The sequence below is a fragment of the Daucus carota genome, chromosome 8, assembly GCF_001625215.2.
Source record: "Daucus carota subsp. sativus chromosome 8, DH1 v3.0, whole genome shotgun sequence".
Lineage (NCBI taxonomy): Eukaryota > Viridiplantae > Streptophyta > Magnoliopsida > Apiales > Apiaceae > Daucus > Daucus carota.
The window spans coordinates 64,604-81,103 of NC_030388.2; positions in this window are offsets into that span (position 1 = coordinate 64,604).

Genomic DNA, 16,500 nt, shown 5'->3' on the forward strand with positions numbered 1-16,500 from the left:
CTGAATCGTAGCAGATATAATGAAGTTCGAGTTTTTGACGAATTCTCAAAGGGGTTAGTACACGGGAATTTCTTGAAAATATCCCCGGGCAGTTTCTTTTGATATTTTCACATAAATGGGTCCCTATGGATATATGAATTTGGTCACGACCATATTTGGGGCAGTCGGGACTGAATCGTAGCAGATATAATGAAGTTCGAGTTTTTGACGAATTCTCAAAGGGGTTAGTACACAGGAATTTCTTGAAAATATCCCCGGGCAGTTTCTTTTGATATTTTCACATAAATGGGTCCCTATGGATATATGAATTTGGTCACGACCATATTTGGGGCAGTCGGGACTGAATCGTAGCAGATATAATGAAGTTCGAGTTTTTGACGAATTCTCAAAGGGGTTAGTACACGGGAATTTCTTGAAAATATCCCCGGGCAGTTTCTTTTGATATTTTCACATAAATGGGTCCCTATGGATATATGAATTTGGTCACGACCATATTTGGGGCAGTCGGGACTGAATCGTAGCAGATATAATGAAGTTCGAGTTTTTGACGAATTCTCAAAGGGGTTAGTACACGGGAATTTCTTGAAAATATCCCCGGGCAGTTTCTTTTGATATTTTCACATAAATGGGTCCCTATGGATATATGAATTTGGTCACGACCATATTTGGGGCAGTCGGGACTGAATCGTAGCAGATATAATGAAGTTCGAGTTTTTGACGAATTCTCAAAGGGGTTAGTACACGGGAATTTCTTGAAAATATCCCCGGGCAGTTTCTTTTGATATTTTCACATAAATGGGTCCCTATGGATATATGAATTTGGTCACGACCATATTTGGGGCAGTCGGGACTGAATCGTAGCAGATATAATGAAGTTCGAGTTTTTGACGAATTCTCAAAGGGGTTAGTACACGGGAATTTCTTGAAAATATCCCCGGGCAGTTTCTTTTGATATTTTCACATAAATGGGTCCCTATGGATATATGAATTTGGTCACGACCATATTTGGGGCAGTCGGGACTGAATCGTAGCAGATATAATGAAGTTCGAGTTTTTGACGAATTCTCAAAGGGGTTAGTACACGGGAATTTCTTGAAAATATCCCCGGGCAGTTTCTTTTGATATTTTCACATAAATGGGTCCCTATGGATATATGAATTTGGTCACGACCATATTTGGGGCAGTCGGGACTGAATCGTAGCAGATATAATGAAGTTCGAGTTTTTGACGAATTCTCAAAGGGGTTAGTACACGGGAATTTCTTGAAAATATCCCCGGGCAGTTTCTTTTGATATTTTCACATAAATGGGTCCCTATGGATATATGAATTTGGTCACGACCATATTTGGGGCAGTCGGGACTGAATCGTAGCAGATATAATGAAGTTCGAGTTTTTGACGAATTCTCAAAGGGGTTAGTACACAGGAAGTTTCATGAAAATATCCCCGGGCAGTTTCTTTTGATATTTTCACATAAATGGGTCCCTATGGATATATGAATTTGGTCACGACCATATTTGGGGCAGTCGGGACTGAATCGTAGCAGATATAATGAAGTTCGAGTTTTTGACGAATTCTCAAAGGGGTTAGTACACGGAATTTCTTGAAAATATCCCCGGGCAGTTTCTTTTGATATTTTCACATAAATGGGTCCCTATGGATATATGAATTTGGTCACGACCATATTTGGGGCAGTCGGGACTGAATCGTAGCAGATATAATGAAGTTCGAGTTTTTGACGAATTCTCAAAGGGGTTAGTACACGGGAATTTCTTGAAAATATCCCCGGGCAGTTTCTTTTGATATTTTCACATAAATGGGTCCCTATGGATATATGAATTTGGTCACGACCATATTTGGGGTAGTCGGGACTGAATCGTAGCAGATATAATGAAGTTCGAGTTTTTGACGAATTCTCAAAGGGGTTAGTACACGGGAATTTCATGAAAATATCCCCGGGCAGTTTCTTTTGATATTTTCACATAAATGGGTCCCTATGGATATATGAATTTGGTCACGACCATATTTGGGGCAGTCGGGACTGAATCGTAGCAGATATAATGAAGTTCGAGTTTTTGACGAATTCTCAAAGGGGTTAGTACACGGGAATTTCTTGAAAATATCCCCGGGCAGTTTCTTTTGATATTTTCACATAAATGGGTCCCTATGGATATATGAATTTGGTCACGACCATATTTGGGGCAGTCGGGACTGAATCGTAGCAGATATAATGAAGTTCGAGTTTTTGACGAATTCTCAAAGGGGTTAGTACACGGGAATTTCTTGAAAATATCCCCGGGCAGTTTCTTTTGATATTTTCACATAAATGGGTCCCTATGGATATATGAATTTGGTCACGACCATATTTGGGGCAGTCGGGACTGAATCGTAGCAGATATAATGAAGTTCGAGTTTTTGACGAATTCTCAAAGGGGTTAGTACACGGGAATTTCTTGAAAATATCCCCGGGCAGTTTCTTTTGATATTTTCACATAAATGGGTCCCTATGGATATATGAATTTGGTCACGACCATATTTGGGGCAGTCGGGACTGAATCGTAGCAGATATAATGAAGTTCGAGTTTTTGACGAATTCTCAAAGGGGTTAGTACACGGGAATTTCTTGAAAATATCCCCGGGCAGTTTCTTTTGATATTTTCACATAAATGGGTCCCTATGGATATATGAATTTGGTCACGACCATATTTGGGGCAGTCGGGACTGAATCGTAGCAGATATAATGAAGTTCGAGTTTTTGACGAATTCTCAAAGGGGTTAGTACACGGGAATTTCTTGAAAATATCCCCGGGCAGTTTCTTTTGATATTTTCACATAAATGGGTCCCTATGGATATATGAATTTGGTCACGACCATATTTGGGGCAGTCGGGACTGAATCGTAGCAGATATAATGAAGTTCGAGTTTTTGACGAATTCTCAAAGGGGTTAGTACACAGGAATTTCATGAAAATTTCCCCGGGCAGTTTCTTTTGATATTTTCACATAAATGGGTCCCTATGGATATATGAATTTGGTCACGACCATATTTGGGGCAGTCGGGACTGAATCGTAGCAGATATAATGAAGTTCGAGTTTTTGACGAATTCTCAAAGGGGTTAGTACACGGGAATTTCTTGAAAATATCCCCGGGCAGTTTCTTTTGATATTTTCACATAAATGGGTCCCTATGGATATATGAATTTGGTCACGACCATATTTGGGGCAGTCGGGACTGAATAGGAGCAGATATAATGAAGTTCGAGTTTTTGACGAATTCTCAAAGGGGTTAGTACACAGGAGTTTCATGAAAATTTCACCGGGAAGTTTCTTTTGATATTTTCACATAAATGGGTCCCTATGGATATATGAATTTGGTCACGACCATATTTGGGGCAGTCGGGACTGAATCGTAGCAGATATAATGAAGTTCGAGTTTTTGACGAATTCTCAAAGGGGTTAGTACACGGGAATTTCTTGAAAATATCCCCGGGCAGTTTCTTTTGATATTTTCACATAAATGGGTCCCTATGGATATATGAATTTGGTCACGACCATATTTGGGGCAGTCGGGACTGAATACGAGCAGATATAATGAAGTTCGAGTTTTTGACGAATTCTCAAAGGGGTTAGTACACAGGAGTTTCATGAAAATTTCACCGGGAAGTTTCTTTTGATATTTTCACATAAATGGGTCCCTATGGATATATGAATTTGGTCACGACCATATTTGGGGCAGTCGGGACTGAATCGTAGCAGATATAATGAAGTTCGAGTTTTTGACGAATTCTCAAAGGGGTTAGTACACGGGAATTTCTTGAAAATATCCCCGGGCAGTTTCTTTTGATATTTTCACATAAATGGGTCCCTATGGATATATGAATTTGGTCACGACCATATTTGGGGCAGTCGGGACTGAATACGTAGCAGATATAATGAAGTTCGAGTTTTTGACGAATTCTCAAAGGGGTTAGTACACAGGAGTTTCATGAAAATTTCACCGGGAAGTTTCTTTTGATATTTTCACATAAATGGGTCCCTATGGATATATGAATTTGGTCACGACCATATTTGGGGCAGTCGGGACTGAATCGTAGCAGATATAATGAAGTTCGAGTTTTTGACGAATTCTCAAAGGGGTTAGTACACGGGAATTTCTTGAAAATATCCCCGGGCAGTTTCTTTTGATATTTTCACATAAATGGGTCCCTATGGATATATGAATTTGGTCACGACCATATTTGGGGCAGTCGGGACTGAATCGTAGCAGATATAATGAAGTTCGAGTTTTTGACGAATTCTCAAAGGGGTTAGTACACAGGAATTTCATGAAAATATCACCGGGAAGTTTCTTTTGATATTTTCACATAAATGGGTCCCTATGGATATATGAATTTGGTCACGACCATATTTGGGGCAGTCGGGACTGAATCGTAGCAGATATAATGAAGTTCGAGTTTTTGACGAATTCTCAAAGGGGTTAGTACACGGGAATTTCTTGAAAATATCCCCGGGCAGTTTCTTTTGATATTTTCACATAAATGGGTCCCTATGGATATATGAATTTGGTCACGACCATATTTGGGGCAGTCGGGACTGAATACGAGCAGATATAATGAAGTTCGAGTTTTTGACGAATTCTCAAAGGGGTTAGTACACGGGAATTTCTTGAAAATATCCCCGGGCAGTTTCTTTTGATATTTTCACATAAATGGGTCCCTATGGATATATGAATTTGGTCACGACCATATTTGGGGCAGTCGGGACTGAATCGTAGCAGATATAATGAAGTTCGAGTTTTTGACGAATTCTCAAAGGGGTTAGTACACGGGAATTTCTTGAAAATATCCCCGGGCAGTTTCTTTTGATATTTTCACATAAATGGGTCCCTATGGATATATGAATTTGGTCACGACCATATTTGGGGCAGTCGGGACTGAATCGTAGCAGATATAATGAAGTTCGAGTTTTTGACGAATTCTCAAAGGGGTTAGTACACGGGAATTTCTTGAAAATATCCCCGGGCAGTTTCTTTTGATATTTTCACATAAATGGGTCCCTATGGATATATGAATTTGGTCACGACCATATTTGGGGCAGTCGGGACTGAATCGTAGCAGATATAATGAAGTTCGAGTTTTTGACGAATTCTCAAAGGGGTTAGTACACGGGAATTTCTTGAAAATATCCCCGGGCAGTTTCTTTTGATATTTTCACATAAATGGGTCCCTATGGATATATGAATTTGGTCACGACCATATTTGGGGCAGTCGGGACTGAATCGTAGCAGATATAATGAAGTTCGAGTTTTTGACGAATTCTCAAAGGGGTTAGTACACGGAATTTCTTGAAAATATCCCCGGGCAGTTTCTTTTGATATTTTCACATAAATGGGTCCCTATGGATATATGAATTTGGTCACGACCATATTTGGGGCAGTCGGGACTGAATCGTAGCAGATATAATGAAGTTCGAGTTTTTGACGAATTCTCAAAGGGGTTAGTACACGGGAATTTCTTGAAAATATCCCCGGGCAGTTTCTTTTGATATTTTCACATAAATGGGTCCCTATGGATATATGAATTTGGTCACGACCATATTTGGGGCAGTCGGGACTGAATAGGAGCAGATATAATGAAGTTCGAGTTTTTGACGAATTCTCAAAGGGGTTAGTACACGGGAATTTCTTGAAAATATCCCCGGGCAGTTTCTTTTGATATTTTCACATAAATGGGTCCCTATGGATATATGAATTTGGTCACGACCATATTTGGGGCAGTCGGGACTGAATCGTAGCAGATATAATGAAGTTCGAGTTTTTGACGAATTCTCAAAGGGGTTAGTACACGGGAATTTCTTGAAAATATCCCCGGGCAGTTTCTTTTGATATTTTCACATAAATGGGTCCCTATGGATATATGAATTTGGTCACGACCATATTTGGGGCAGTCGGGACTGAATCGTAGCAGATATAATGAAGTTCGAGTTTTTGACGAATTCTCAAAGGGGTTAGTACACGGGAATTTCTTGAAAATATCCCCGGGCAGTTTCTTTTGATATTTTCACATAAATGGGTCCCTATGGATATATGAATTTGGTCACGACCATATTTGGGGCAGTCGGGACTGAATCGTAGCAGATATAATGAAGTTCGAGTTTTTGACGAATTCTCAAAGGGGTTAGTACACAGGAATTTCATTGAAAATTTCCCCGGGCAGTTTCTTTTGATATTTTCACATAAATGGGTCCCTATGGATATATGAATTTGGTCACGACCATATTTGGGGCAGTCGGGACTGAATCGTAGCAGATATAATGAAGTTCGAGTTTTTGACGAATTCTCAAAGGGGTTAGTACACGGGAATTTCTTGAAAATATCCCCGGGCAGTTTCTTTTGATATTTTCACATAAATGGGTCCCTATGGATATATGAATTTGGTCACGACCATATTTGGGGCAGTCGGGACTGAATAGTAGCAGATATAATGAAGTTCGAGTTTTTGACGAATTCTCAAAGGGGTTAGTACACAGGAATTTCTGAAAATATCACCGGGAAGTTTCTTTTGATATTTTCACATAAATGGGTCCTATGGATATATGAATTTGGTCACGACCATATTTGGGGCAGTCGGGACTGAATCGTAGCAGATATAATGAAGTTCGAGTTTTTGACGAATTCTCAAAGGGGTTAGTACACGGGAATTTCTTGAAAATATCCCCGGGCAGTTTCTTTTGATATTTTCACATAAATGGGTCCCTATGGATATATGAATTTGGTCACGACCATATTTGGGGCAGTCGGGACTGAATCGTAGCAGATATAATGAAGTTCGAGTTTTTGACGAATTCTCAAAGGGGTTAGTACACGGGAATTTCTTGAAAATATCCCCGGGCAGTTTCTTTTGATATTTTCACATAAATGGGTCCCTATGGATATATGAATTTGGTCACGACCATATTTGGGGCAGTCGGGACTGAATCGTAGCAGATATAATGAAGTTCGAGTTTTTGACGAATTCTCAAAGGGGTTAGTACACGGGAATTTCTTGAAAATATCCCCGGGCAGTTTCTTTTGATATTTTCACATAAATGGGTCCCTATGGATATATGAATTTGGTCACGACCATATTTGGGGCAGTCGGGACTGAATCGTAGCAGATATAATGAAGTTCGAGTTTTTGACGAATTCTCAAAGGGGTTAGTACACGGGACTTTCTTGAAAATATCCCCGGGCAGTTTCTTTTGATATTTTCACATAAATGGGTCCCTATGGATATATGAATTTGGTCACGACCATATTTGGGGCAGTCGGGACTGAATACGAGCAGATATAATGAAGTTCGAGTTTTTAACGAATTCTCAAAGGGGTTAGTACACAGGACTTTCATGAAAATTTCACCGGGAAGTTTCTTTTGATATTTTCACATAAATGGGTCCTTATGGATATATGAATTTGGTCACGACCATATTTGGGGCAGTCGGGACTGAATCGTAGCAGATATAATGAAGTTCGAGTTTTTGACGAATTCTCAAAGGGGTAGTACACGGGAATTTCTCGAAAATATCCCGGGCAGTTTCTTTTGATATTTTCACATAAATGGGTCCCTATGGATATATGAATTTGGTCACGACCAAATTTGGGGCAGTCGGGACTGAATAGGAGCAGATATAATGAAGTTCGAGTTTTTAAAGAATTCTCAAAGGGGTTAGTACACAGGAGTTTCATGAAAATTTCACCGGGAAGTTTCTTTTGATATTTTCACATAAATGGGTCCTTATGGATATATGAATTTGGTCACGACCATATTTGGGGCAGTCGGGACTGAATAGTAGCAGATATAATGAAGTTCGAGTTTTTGACGAATTCTCAAAGGGGTTAGTACACGGGAATTTCTTGAAAATATCCCCGGGCAGTTTCTTTTGATATTTTCACATAAATGGGTCCCTATGGATATATGAATTTGGTCACGACCATATTTGGGGCAGTCGGGACTGAATCGTAGCAGATATAATGAAGTTCGAGTTTTTGACGAATTCTCAAAGGGGTTAGTACACGGGACTTTCTTGAAAATATCCCCGGGCAGTTTCTTTTGATATTTTCACATAAATGGGTCCCTATGGATATATGAATTTGGTCACGACCATATTTGGGGCAGTCGGGACCGAATCGTAGCAGATATAATGAAGTTCGAGTTTTTGATGAATTTTCAAAGGGGTTAGTACACGGGCATTTTTTGAAAATATCCCCAGGCAGTTTCTTTTGATATTTTCACATAAATGGGTCCCTATGGATATATGAATTTGGTCACGATCATATTTGGGGCAGTCGGGACTGAATCGTAGCAGATATAATGAAGTTCGAGTTTTTGACGAATTCTCAAAGGGGTTAGTACACGGGACCTTCTTGAAAATATCCCCGGGCAGTTTCTTTTGATATTTTCACATAAATGGGTCCCTATGGATATATGAATTTGGTCACGACCATATTTGGGGCTGTCGGGACTGAATACGAGCAGATATAATGAAGTTCGAGTTTTTAACGAATTCTCAAAGCGGTTAGTACACAGGACTTTCATGAAAATTTCACCGGGAAGTTTCTTCTGATATTTTCACATAAATGGGTCCTTATGGATATATGAATTTGGTCACGACCATATTTGGGGCAGTCGGGACTGAATCGTAGCAGATATAATGAAGTTCGAGTTTTTGACGAATTCACAAAGGGGTCACGGGAATTTCTCGAAAATATCCCGGGGCAGTTTCTTTTGATATTTTCACATAAATGGGTCCCTATAGATATATGAATTTGGTCACGACCAAATTTGGGGCAGTCGGTACTGAATAGGAGCAGATATAATGAAGTTCGAGTTTTCAACGAATTCTCAAAGGGGTTAGTACACAAGAGTTTCATGAAAATTTCACCGGGAAGTTTCTTTTGATATTTTCACATAAATGGGTCCTTATGGATATATGAATTTGGTCACGACCAAATTTGGGGCAGTCGGGACTGAATATGAGTAGATATAATGAAGTTCGAGTTTTTGATGAATTTTCAAAGGGGTTAGTACACGGGAATTTCTTGAAAATATCCCCGGGCAGTTTCTTTTGATATTTTCACATAAATGGGTCCCTATGGATATATGAATTTGGTCACGATCATATTTGGGGCAGTCGGGACTGAATCGTAGCAGATATAATGAAGTTCGAGTTTTTGACGAATTCTCAAAGGGGTTAGTACACGGGACCTTCTTGAAAATATCCCCGGGCAGTTTCTTTTGATATTTTCACATAAATGGGTCCTTATGGATATATGAATTTGGTCACGACCATATTTGGGGCAGTCGGGACCGAATCGTAGCAGATATAATGAAGTTCGAATTTTTGATGAATTTTCAAAGGGGTTAGTACACGGGCATTTTTTGAAAATATCCCCAAGCAGTTTCTTTTGATATTTTCACATAAATGGGTCCCTATGGATATATGAATTTGGTCACGATCATATTTGGGGCAGTCGGGACTGAATCGTAGCAGATATAATGAAGTTCGAGTTTTTGACGAATTCTCAAAGGGGTTAGTACACGGGACCTTCTTGAAAATATCCCCGGGCAGTTTCTTTTGATATTTTCACATAAATGGGTCCCTATGGATATATGAATTTGGTCACGACCATATTTGGGGCTGTCGGGACTGAATACGAGCAGATATAATGAAGTTCGAGTTTTTAACGAATTCTCAAAGCGGTTAGTACACAGGACTTTCATGAAAATTTCACCGGGAAGTTTCTTCTGATATTTTCACATAAATGGGTCCTTATGGATATATGAATTTGGTCACGACCATATTTGGGGCAGTCGGGACTGAATCGTAGCAGATATAATGAAATTCGAGTTTTTGACGAATTCACAAAGGGGTCACGGGAATTTCTCGAAAATATCCCGGGGCAGTTTCTTTTGATATTTTCACATAAATGGGTCCCTATAGATATATGAATTTGGTCACGACCAAATTTGGGGCAGTCGGTACTGAATAGGAGCAGATATAATGAAGTTCGAGTTTTCAACGAATTCTCAAAGGGGTTAGTACACAAGAGTTTCATGAAAATTTCACCGGGAAGTTTCTTTTGATATTTTCACATAAATGGGTCCTTATGGATATATGAATTTGGTCACGACCAAATTTGGGGCAGTCGGGACTGAATATGAGTAGATATAATGAAGTTCGAGTTTTTGATGAATTTTCAAAGGGGTTAGTACACGGGAATTTCTTGAAAATATCCCCGGGCAGTTTCTTTTGATATTTTCACATAAATGGGTCCCTATGGATATATGAATTTGGTCACGATCATATTTGGGGCAGTCGGGACTGAATCGTAGCAGATATAATGAAGTTCGAGTTTTTGACGAATTCTCAAAGGGGTTAGTACACGGGACCTTCTTGAAAATATCCCCGGGCAGTTTCTTTTGATATTTTCACATAAATGGGTCCTTATGGATATATGAATTTGGTCACGACCATATTTGGGGCAGTCGGGACCGAATCGTAGCAGATATAATGAAGTTCGAGTTTTTGATTAATTTTCAAAGGGGTTAGTACACGGGCATTTCTTGAAAATATCCCCAGGCAGTTTCTTTTGATATTTTCACATAAATGGGTCCCTATGGATATATGAATTTGGTCACGATCATATTTGGGGCAGTCGGGACTGAATCGTAGCAGATATAATGAAGTTCGAGTTTTTGACGAATTCTCAAAGGGGTTAGTACACGGGACCTTCTTGAAAATATCCCCGGGCAGTTTCTTTTGATATTTTCACATAAATGGGTCCCTATGGATATATGAATTTGGTCACGACCATATTTGGGGCTGTCGGGACTGAATACGAGCAGATATAATGAAGTTCGAGTTTTTAACGAATTCTCAAAGCGGTTAGTACACAGGACTTTCATGAAAATTTCACCGGGAAGTTTCTTCTGATATTTTCACATAAATGGGTCCTTATGGATATATGAATTTGGTCACGACCATATTTGGGGCAGTCGGGACTGAATCGTAGCAGATATAATGAAGTTCGAGTTTTTGACGAATTCACAAAGGGGTCACGGGAATTTCTCGAAAATATCCCGGGGCAGTTTCTTTTGATATTTTCACATAAATGGGTCCCTATAGATATATGAATTTGGTCACGACCAAATTTGGGGCAGTCGGTACTGAATAGGAGCAGATATAATGAAGTTCGAGTTTTCAACGAATTCTCAAAGGGGTTAGTACACAAGAGTTTCATGAAAATTTCACCGGGAAGTTTCTTTTGATATTTTCACATAAATGGGTCCTTATGGATATATGAATTTGGTCACGACCAAATTTGGGGCAGTCGGGACTGAATATGAGTAGATATAATGAAGTTCGAGTTTTTGATGAATTTTCAAAGGGGTTAGTACACGGGAATTTCTTGAAAATATCCCCGGGCAGTTTCTTTTGATATTTTCACATAAATGGGTCCCTATGGATATATGAATTTGGTCACGATCATATTTGGGGCAGTCGGGACTGAATCGTAGCAGATATAATGAAGTTCGAGTTTTTGACGAATTCTCAAAGGGGTTAGTACACGGGACCTTCTTGAAAATATCCCCGGGCAGTTTCTTTTGATATTTTCACATAAATGGGTCCCTATGGATATATGAATTTGATCACGACCATATTTGGGGCATTCGGGACTGAATAGGAGCAGATTTAATGAAGTTTAAGTTTTTGACGAATTCTCAAAGGGTTTAGTACACGGGAATTTCTTGAATATATCCCCGGGCAGTTTCTTTTAATATTTCCACAGAAATGGGTCCCTATGGATATATGAATTTGGTTACGACCATATTTGGGGCAATCGGGACTGAATCGAAATAGATATAATGAAGTTCGAGTTTTTGACGAATTCTCAAAAGGGTTAGTACACAGGAATTTCTTGAAAATTTCACCCGGAAGTTTCCTTTGATATTTTCACATAAATGGGTCCCTATGGATATATAAATTTGGTCACGACCAAATTTGGGGTAGTCGGGACTGAATAGGAACAGATATAATGAAGTTCGAGTTTTTAACGAATTCTCAAAGGGGTTAGTACACAGGAGTTTCATGAAAATTTCACCGGGAAGTTTCTTTTGATATTTTAACATAAATGGGTCATTATGGATATATAAATTTGGTCATGACCAAATTTGGGGCAGTCGGGACTGAATAGGAGTAGATATAATGATGTTCGAGTTTTTAACGAATTCTCAAAGGGGTTAGTACACATAAGTTTCATGAAAATTTCACCGGGAAGTTTCTTTTGATATTTTCACATAAATGGGTCCTTAAGGATATATGAATTTGGTCACGACCATATTTGGGGCAGTCGGGACCGAATCGTAGCAGATATAATGAAGTTCGAGTTTTTGATGAATTTTCAAAGGGGTTAGTACACGGGCATTTTTTGAAAATATCCCCAGGCAGTTTCTATTGATATTTTCACATAAATGGGTCCCTATGGATATATGAATTTGGTCACGATCATATTTGGGGCAGTCGGGACTGAATCGTAGCAGATATAATGAAGTTCGAGTTTTTGACGAATTCTCAAAGGGGTTAGTACACGGGACCTTCTTGAAAATATCCCCGGGCAGTTTCTTTTGATATTTTCACATAAATGGGTCCCTATGGATATATGAATTTGGTCACGACCATATTTGGGGTTGTCGGGACTGAATACGAGCAGATATAATGAAGTTCGAGTTTTTAACGAATTCTCAAAGGGGTTAGTACACAGGAGTTTCATGAAAATTTCACCGGGAAGTTTCTTTTGATATTTTCACATAAATGGGTCCTTATGGATATATGAATTTGGTCACGACCATATTTGGGGCATCCTATAGATATATGAATTTGGACACGACCATAATTGGCGCAGTCGTGACCTCAGTCGTAGCTAATATATTGAAGTTCGAGTTTTTGACGAGAATTCTCATAGAGGTTCGTACACGGGAATTTCTTGAAAATATCACCGGGCAGATTCTTTTGATATTTTCACACAAATAGTTCCCTATGGATATATGAATTTGGACACGACCATATTTGGCGCAGTCGTGACCTGAATCGGAGCTAATATATTGAAGTTCGAGTTTTTGACGAAATCTCATAGGGGTTAGTACACGGGAATTTCTTGAAAATATCAATGGGAAGATTCTTTTGATAATTTTACACAAATTGGTCCCTATGGATATATGAATTTGGACATGAGCATATTTGGCATAGTCCTGACCTGAATCGGAGCTGATATATTAAATTTTATGTTTTTGACAAATTCTCATAGGGGTTAGTACACGAAAATTTCTTGAAAATATCACCGGGAAGTTTATTTTGATATTTCCACATAAATGGGTCCCTATGGATATATGAATTTGGTCACGACCATATTTGGGACAATCGGGACTGAATCGAAACAGATATAATGAAGTTCGAGTTTTTGACGAATTCTCAAAGGGGTTAGTACACAGGAGTTTCATGAAAATTTCACCGGGAAGTTTCTTTTAATATTTTCACATAAATGGGTCCCTATGGATATATGAATTTGGTCACGACCATATTTGGGGCAGTCGGGACAGAATCGTAGCAGATATAATGAAGTTCGAGTTTTTGATTAATTTTCAAAGGGGTTAGTACACGGGCATTTCTTGAAAATATCCCGGGGCAGTTTCTTTTGATATTTTCACATAAATGGGTCCCTATGGATATATGAATTTGGTCACGATCATATTTGGGGCAGTCGGGACTGAATCGTAGCAGATATAATGAAGTTCGAGTTTTTGACGAATTCTCAAAGGGGTTAGTACACGGGACCTTCTTGAAAATATCCCCGAGCAGTTTCTTTTGATATTTTCACATAAATGGGTCCCTATGGATATATGAATTTGGTCACGACCATATTTGGGGCTGTCGGGACTGAATACGAGCAGATATAATGAAGTTCGAGTTTTTAACGAATTCTCAAAGCGGTTAGTACACAGGACTTTCATGAAAATTTCACCGGGAAGTTTCTTCTGATATTTTCACATAAATGGGTCCTTATGGATATATGAATTTGGTCACGACCATATTTGGGGCAGTCGGGACTGAATCGTAGCAGATATAATGAAGTTCGAGTTTTTGACGAATTCACAAAGGGGTCACGGGAATTTCTCGAAAATATCCCGGGGCAGTTTCTTTTGATATTTTCACATAAATGGGTCCCTATAGATATATGAATTTGGTCACGACCAAATTTGGGGCAGTCGGTACTGAATAGGAGCAGATATAATGAAGTTCGAGTTTTCAACGAATTCTCAAAGGGGTTAGTACACAAGAGTTTCATGAAAATTTCACCGGGAAGTTTCTTTTGGTATTTTCACATAAATGGGTCCTTATGGATATATGAATTTGGTCACGACCAAATTTGGGGCAGTCGGGACTGAATATGAGTAGATATAATGAAGTTCGAGTTTTTGATGAATTTTCAAAGGGGTTAGTACACGGGAATTTCTTGAAAATATCCCCGGGCAGTTTCTTTTGATATTTTCACATAAATGGGTCCTTATGGATATATGAATTTGGTCACGATCATATTTGGGGCAGTCGGGACTGAATCGTAGCAGATATAATGAAGTTCGAGTTTTTGACGAATTCTCAAAGGGGTTAGTACACGGGACCTTCTTGAAAATATCCCCGGGCAGTTTCTTTTGATATTTTCACATAAATGGGTCCCTATGGATATATGAATTTGGTCACGACCATATTTGGGGTTGTCGGGACTGAATACGAGCAGATATAATGAAGTTCGAGTTTTTAACGAATTCTCAAAGGGGTTAGTACACAGGAGTTTCATGAAAATTTCACCGGGAAGTTTCTTTTGATATTTTCACATAAATGGGTCCTTATGGATATATGAATTTGGTCACGACCATATTTGGGGCATCCTATAGATATATGAATTTGGACACGACCATAATTGGCGCAGTCGTGACCTCAGTCGTAGCTAATATATTGAAGTTCGAGTTTTTGACGAGAATTCTCATAGAGGTTCGTACACGGGAATTTCTTGAAAATATCACCGGGCAGATTCTTTTGATATTTTCACACAAATAGTTCCCTATGGATATATGAATTTGGACACGACCATATTTGGCGCAGTCGTGACCTGAATCGGAGCTAATATATTGAAGTTCGAGTTTTTGACGAAATCTCATAGGGGTTAGTACACGGGAATTTCTTGAAAATATCAATGGGAAGATTCTTTTGATAATTTTACACAAATTGGTCCCTATGGATATATGAATTTGGACATGAGCATATTTGGCATAGTCCTGACCTGAATCGGAGCTGATATATTAAATTTTATGTTTTTGACAAATTCTCATAGGGGTTAGTACACGAGAATTTCTTGAAAATATCACCGGGAAGTTTATTTTGATATTTTCACATAAATGGGTCCCTATGGATATATGAATTTGGTCACGACCATATTTGGGACAATCGGGACTGAATCGAAACAGATATAATGAAGTTCGAGTTTTTGACGAATTCTCAAAGGGGTTAGTACACAGGAGTTTCATGAAAATTTCACCGGGAAGTTTCTTTTAATATTTTCACATAAATGGGTCCCTATGGATATATGAATTTGGTCACGACCATATTTGGGGCAGTCGGGACAGAATCGTAGCAGATATAATGAAGTTCGAGTTTTTGATTAATTTTCAAAGGGGTTAGTACACGGGCATTTCTTGAAAATATCCCCGGGCAGTTTCTTTTGATATTTTCACATAAATGGGTCCCTATGGATATATGAATTTGGTCACGATCATATTTGGGGCAGTCGGGACTGAATCGTAGCAGATATAATGAAGTTCGAGTTTTTGACGAATTCTCAAAGGGGTTAGTACACGGGACCTTCTTGAAAATATCCCCGAGCAGTTTCTTTTGATATTTTCACATAAATGGGTCCCTATGGATATATGAATTTGGTCACGACCATATTTGGGGCTGTCGGGACTGAATACGAGCAGATATAATGAAGTTCGAGTTTTTAACGAATTCTCAAAGCGGTTAGTACACAGGACTTTCATGAAAATTTCACCGGGAAGTTTCTTCTGATATTTTCACATAAATGGGTCCTTATGGATATATGAATTTGGTCACGACCATATTTGGGGCAGTCGGGACTGAATCGTAGCAGATATAATGAAGTTCGAGTTTTTGACGAATTCACAAAGGGGTCACGGGAATTTCTCGAAAATATCCCGGGGCAGTTTCTTTTGATATTTTCACATAAATGGGTCCCTATAGATATATGAATTTGGTCACGACCAAATTTGGGGCAGTCGGTACTGAATAGGAGCAGATATAATGAAGTTCGAGTTTTTAACGAATTCTCAAAGGGGTTAGTACACAAGAGTTTCATGAAAATTTCACCGGGAAGTTTCTTTTGATATTTTCACATA